Source organism: Eriocheir sinensis, chromosome 51, assembly GCF_024679095.1.
Source record: "Eriocheir sinensis breed Jianghai 21 chromosome 51, ASM2467909v1, whole genome shotgun sequence".
NCBI classification, from domain to species: Eukaryota; Metazoa; Arthropoda; class Malacostraca; order Decapoda; family Varunidae; genus Eriocheir; species Eriocheir sinensis.
This window is the reverse complement of record NC_066559.1, coordinates 5,855,937-5,863,109: the sequence shown is the minus strand read 5'-3', so window position 1 is coordinate 5,863,109 and position 7,173 is coordinate 5,855,937.

Here is a 7,173-nt window from a genome sequence, read left to right as displayed (position 1 = left end):
GGACTTTGACGTTTTCGCAAGGCTTGCAGTGATCGCACACACACACACAAAAAAAAAAAAAAAAAAAAAAATGTCATTTGTAATTTGTCAGATGTCCTACTATTGCAGTGGAATTTAATAGGATTGGAATTGATATTTTCATTATTATGGAAATAATATTATCTTTTCGCAGAGTGATGTGGCGAGGTTGTGGCGAGGTTGTGTTCCTTAATATCCCACGGCATTAGCGTTGCGTCATCACCTCAAGTGACGTCCCTGTGAGCTACGTATGTGACTGAGCCACTCAACAAAGTGATCGCTTGTGCTTGTGTTTGCATGCTGCTCTCTGCTGCTTAAGAATACCGTTTTGTCTTTTATTTCTTGATGCCTTGGAAACTGATGTAATACACTAGTGTAAGCTACTTCGTCAGACCTAATACCTCTCGCTCTGTTTTTAATTACTAAACATGTTAAGAACCACAAGTATACCGAAATGAATAGGTGCTGCAATCAGGTAAAATATGAAGTCAAAGAATGTATTCCGTAATTATTACAAAACATTGCACATTTTATTTTATATTCTGAAGGCCAAAATTGCCAGAGATACCCTCCGCTCGTGGCTCAACGGAAATTGCCTTCCCTGAAGAAAGAATTCCTTGTCCGCGGCGGGCGGCGGCTGTGGCGCAGCGCCATAATCGTGCCACCGAGCGGCCGTCGAGCGGGAAGATGCCAAACTTTGGTAATGGCCCAGTTACGCCCCAGCCGCAGCCGCTCCCCAAACGGCGACCCCCGTTGTCCGACCCCAGCGGGAAACTATCCTGCAAATGGAGAGATGATTCCATTTTGTGTCCCCAGTCATGGACTTTCCAATTACCGTGTTTGGTGTGGTCGATGGGGTGGTAGGGGTGGTGGGGAGGGTCGATGGGGAAGCTAGAGGGAATGGGGTGGCGGGCGTGGTGTGCTCGGGAAGTTTGGGGGAGGCTCAAGTGGTTGAGGTGGGCGGTGGGCGGCGGGCCTCTCCCTCCGATCAGCGCCACTCGCCGGGTCTGGGACTCACTCTCTTTTGACCATAAGAGGGTCATTTTTTACGCCTGTTTCATGCCTCAGCCTTTCCGTTTTGAATAAGAAGCAAAATTTCTTGTGCGTCGCTGATAAATCTGCTGAGTGATTAGTTGGGCTCAGTGAGCGTCTCGTGCCGCTCTGAACGGGGGGCTCTTAGAAAGATTGATTTTGAGTGGGTTCTTTATTAATTCATTGGAAGTGTGCAGTAACACGATTATTTTGTTGAAGAACAAGCCTATGCATCGTAGAATAGTTTTTGACTTAAATTACAACCCCCTATCGTGACACGTGCATAACAACGCTGCGTCGTTCAAGAGACACTCGTGTGATAATAATCTTAACACTCCGCCGCCGTGGCTGTGGTGGCCGCAAGACGTGTCCTCGGGCCCCGCCGGTCTGCCACGGGTCGTGCTTCGGAGCATCGCCGTGGTTCACGCATACGTTTCACTCTGTTACACTGACCGAACTGCCTTTTAATAACATAGACAAATTTCATTATCATAAGAGAGGTGACTTAAAGGTATATATATATATATATATATATATATATATATATATATATATATATATATATATATATATATATATATATATATATATATATATATATATATATATATATATATATATATATATATATATATATATATATATATATATATATATATATATATATATATATATATATATATATATATATATATATATATATATATATATATATATATATATATATATATATATATATATATATATATATATATATATATATATATATATATATATATATATATATATATATATATATATATATATATATATATATATATATAACCTCCCCTCACACACGTCATTCTCAATAATTATTTTTGTATGGCGTTCATGCCATCCATCTCTTCACTATTTATCAGCCCTTTTCAGCACCCAACGTGATCTAATTTCAGTTTTAACCATCACACATGAATAAGCATTTATTGTGAAGCAATAACATTCCGTTAGGCCGACAGCACAGACGCCTGGCGGTGGCACACGCCGTCCACGCCTACCCAAGGAGGTCAGAGTTCCCGTCCCAAAGCCGGGTCATGCCAGGGCAAGGCGGGTTGGCGCTGCCCCTGAATGTCCGCCTCTTCACCGCCACCCCCGTGCTGCCCTTCCCGTGCTGTGTGCTGCTGTTCATCTCGGTCTTTCGTGAGGGGTGATCCTCGAGCGCCGGAGATAAGAACGCAATGTACCTGTCAGTTACAAATTCTCAATCCTGTAAGTATACAAATGTTTGCTAGCACGAAAGTGGAGGTGTTCAGATAATAATTCACTTCCCTATGTCTGAAGTTCACGAAATTTTGTATTCTGTTATTCTGAGAAGGAGAATTACAGGTTCCGACGACTCCTCGCCTGTACTGCCCGAGATTACCGGGGCTTACGATTCCCCTAACGTAACACACACAGAGAGAGAGAGAGAGAGAGAGAGAGAGAGAGAGAGAGAGAGAGAGAGAGAGAGAGAGAGAGAGAGAGAGAGAGAGAGAGAGAGAGAGAGAACTGGGTATATATCCGAGACTTCACAGAACAATTAGGAAAAGTCAATTATCCGCCGCAGGTTAGTAGATTGGTCATACTTTATGAATCACTGAATGTTATATTACTTATTTCTTCTTTTTTTTTTAATTACTGAGACCGACTTGACAGAAGGTAAGGGCACAAAGGTAATTGAGCGAAGATAAACAGGCAGACAAAAATCAGTCAACGTTATGCAATGATCAGTAAGCGTTGCAGGGAAGGGGAGGAAGGTTTGGCGAGGGGTGAATAGAGTATGGTGAGGGAGGTGGGAGAAGGGAGGAAAGGGTGATGTTAATGGAGAAGGGAGGGGGGCAGAGAAAGGTGGGGTAGGAGGTGGAGGGGATGAGAAAGGGGGTGGAGCGTATAGTGGAGGAGGTGGAGAAGGTAGAATGGAAAGAGGGCGAAGATAGAGAGTAAGGTGCGGGGAAGGGGACGAGAAAGGAGGGCGGTGAAGGGGGTCGGGGGAGGTGTGAGGAAGATGGGGGAGTAGGAGGTGACAGGGAAGGAGAGGAGAATGAAAAGGGTGGGGAAGGCGCCTCAAGTTGCTTGTTTCACTGCTCCAGGAAGACATTACTCAGGGGTTACAATATTCCCCATGTGCCCCGGTGCCTCAGGTGACCAGGTGTGCACAACAGGCAGCCAGCAGGAAGGTTTACCGCCTCTCCTGTACATGAAATAGAGATACGCCGACGAACACTAGAGATACTTTTCACGTGGAGGGAAACAGATGCGGTCATTGATCCAGGTTCATGAGTTTCAGCGCGGTTCATAGAGAAGAAACATGAACGAAGAGTTATTCTCATATATATAAATGAGTAAATAAATTACCTGTCTTGAGATTCACATTAAATGTGTTATCCAATTAGTTAGCCTCTCAACACTTATTGGAGCTAAAGAAACACAGCAATAACTGATGCATCAGTTAGATTTCTCGGTATCGGTGATATCGCCATAGTCTTGGAGTATCGATTTTGGCGAGGTTGAGCCGATGGTGCTCACACTTCTATTCCCAGCCAAAACTTTTCCATTTCCATAGTAGTGCATCTTAGCATCAAATTTTATATTCGATGAGTTGTGAAAGATCAGTACCTGGCAGTCTTGTTTTCTCGTGTAAATTTAGTATAAAATGACATTGCTGTGAGCAAGGTGGATAATGATGCCGCCTGAACCAATGTAGGTAACAGCTAGCATCAACATAACTTTGTAGGAGGAGTGATTTTGTGGAAATAATAAGCATGCAGGTTGCGGATCGAAGGGTAAAATCATGGCCTGAAACAGTGGCGCGCAGAGGCTCACACCGCACGCCACAAGGAACGCGCTGCCAGTGTTTATTTGATTTAATGACGCTGTTGGTAAATATTGTTTTATGATATATATAATAATGCGGTCGTTGATAAAAATGTAAATATACTTCAGACAGTGTGGTGTTCCTTGTGATGGTGTGGAGATAAAACCACGTGGAAGCGTTATTATGGCGCAGTGCGTTGTGTGTTTTGTCGCGTGGTGGCGGTGACAGCAGGATGAGTATGTGTTGGATCAGGTGTTGGTGGTGACGGCAGTATGGGTGTGTATTGCACGTGGTGGTAATGATAAGTATCGGTGTCGGTATCGGCAAAATACTGCTGTCGATACATACCTTGTTTTATCTAGCAGACGGTTTAGGTTTGATGTCACTGTGCAAACAAGGGAAAAAGCGGCGAGGCATATTACAGAAATGGTAAATTCGACTTTTACAGCATCGTCATCTGGCAGGTATTTGTTTTATTTTACGTCTTCGCCTGTTTACCCAGTTAGTTCCATCGCTTACACACCACTGCGTTTTCTGATTCGTTATTGTGCTTTTCCTGTCAAGTTTTATCATGTATTTATCTTGGTTACTTTTACTTTATCATTAACTACCCATCACCTGTACATGTTCTTGAGAAGTAACGAATTATAACATTGATTTACATATAGTGAGTGCATATCTGAAGATGGATTACTGCGAGCTCTATTTCGCGGGCCTCCCTAGGTGTTGAGATGCAATAATTATGTGGCTAACGGGTGCAGCGTCATCCATCACGCACCGCCGCCCTGCGGGAAGCTTAATGGCGTTCTCGTAGCTCCACCCACCCGAGGCGTACTGATCGTCGGCCTCCGGGAATTAAGGAATGGATATGGTCTTATTAAGGCATACTGTAACATACATTGATGTGATAAAATGGATAACTTTGATTGCGTTGCTCCGGAGGGTAGCGTGTACGGTGTTCGGTGTTTGTGTGAGTCGCCCGTCTCTGTCCCTCCACGGCCTAGTTCACAGCTGTGCGGTAATCGGATCCCATAGTCTTATAGCGGCCCATATTAGAGAAGATGATGGATAACCCGACACTTGTATTGTTCTTTATATGACCAAAAGAATCATTAAATAACACACACACACACACACACACACACACTGAGCAGAAAAAAAACCTGCAGTTACCATATGATATAACTGTTTAGAGACACAGCTCATTATACTATTTGAAACAGTTTCGAAACTTGCCTCACTGCGCTGCTGGAAATACTCTGGAAGCGATAAATATGCCTACAATTTTTCAGGTTTAATCTTGTAGTCTGCTGCGTCCTGTGGGTAGCATAACTATGCCATTCATGAGCAATATAATTTAACGCGGTAATTTGTCTTGGCTTCCAGTGCACGCAGCAGCTCAGTCCCGGCGTCGATACTGCTTCGCTCGCCGTGTCAGTCAGCACACACGCCTACCAACCCTTCCTAGACAACACGTGGTCGCACAGCATGAGATTAGCTGATTTCCTATCACATCCTGCCTCATGTATGCCCTGTGTGTGTGTGTGTGTGTGTGTGTGTTATCATAATCTCTTAAATTATCTTAAGAACGATACCAGTGTCGGGGCATCCATCACCCTCTAGCGAGTCTAGTGACTAGTCTGTGATCAGGTTCACTTTGAGACTCCGGGTTCCTCGGGTGTGTGCATGCAGTGTTGAGTGGTGGTGGGACAGCAGTTCACATGGCTCAAAATCAGTCTCCTCCTCCTCCTCTCCTCCTCCTCCTCCGGCATCTTAAATCATATGCTTATCAACGAAATATTTCAGTGCCACACAAGATGCAACACTGCCAGAGCTGCTTATTCGTCCGCCTAACATGTGGTTGCCAGTTGGTGTAACATGTTGCCGCGCCAGTACAGTGTGCTGCCGCTATTGCGAAGCCCGAGCCGCCCAGCTGTTTTTATTTTTTATTTATTTATTTATTTATTTATTTTTTTTTTTTTACGTTGTTGCCTATTGCGCCGGTAGGCATCTTCCCGGTGTGACCTGATGGTCGGCCCAAGGCTTCTTCCAGGTGGGGCCTGATGGTCGGCCCAGCCCGTTCTGGCGCAGGCGAGTGTTTTATAGTGGCGCCATCTTGCATTGGCTCATGCTGCCCCCCGGAACTCGTTCTTGATTCGCTTGGACGGCTTCCTCTTAGAGTCCGGGTTGATGGGTGGTCTTCAGGACAGCATGTGGGTAGTTTTAAGCCACTCGGCGGTGACTGAAAAATCCGAGTGGTAGCGTGAGGATTCGAACCCGCGTCGTCCATCACGCTATCACTTCGGCCACCGCCTACCCATGTACGACTCCCGTCAACAGCAGCAGAAATGACTGGGGCGAGGCAGTCATGCTGAGGGTACACACACACACACACACACACACACATGGACCCGCCTGCCGCCATATTTATTTACAGAATGGTATATACACACACATGTTTGTATAAATTTATGAGTGCGCCTCAAGCAGTGGTCGGGCGGTGATGTGTGACGGGCCGCGGGTGGCTGTGTCGACCACCCTCGCTGCCCCATTGCAACATTTCAGTTCAGGCCGCGGCCCCACGTGCCCTCAAGCCCCGCTCTCGGAGCCGCCACTGACATGTTCCCACACACGGATCAGACAATATTTGTAACTTTGTGGGTGGGAATTTATATTTGCCATGAACATGATAAGTTATACAGTCTATAGAGTATGCTGTAGACAATACCATTTGTCTTTATCCATCAGCAATTTCAGTAAAACGAGTATGAACATTTTTGTCTTAGTTCTGTATTCATGTATCCGAAAATATTGGAACTGTTGTTTACGATACTGTTTAAGGTTACGTGTGTCGGTGGTCCCGTCCTCATTGGGAACATTCTTGCACTGCATTACAAAGCCGCAGTGCTGAAATTTTACGGCCGTGTTCACATTCCTGGCCGAGGCCAATGCCTGTTGGTGGATAGGAGTGCCGGCGGCCACCCTGTTAGGCACCGCAGCAGCTGTGTCGCCACCGCATCCCGAGGGCGACGCCGGCGGCGGGCACGACAGGACGCAGTGCAGCTGCATGCGACTCGTTGCGGCGTGATGGTGGCACGGCCTGGTCCGAGCCCCACCCCGCCCTCAGGCACAGGGGAAGCTTGGCCGCGGCCACGGATCGTCACTGGGCAGCCCACCTGGCAGGTGTGCACTACTGCAACACCAAGTGTGTCCGGGCCGTGGAAAATGAATGGTCTTTGCATCCAGTCTATGCTGTCCTTGGTAAAATGTACCATTTCATGCACTTTGCA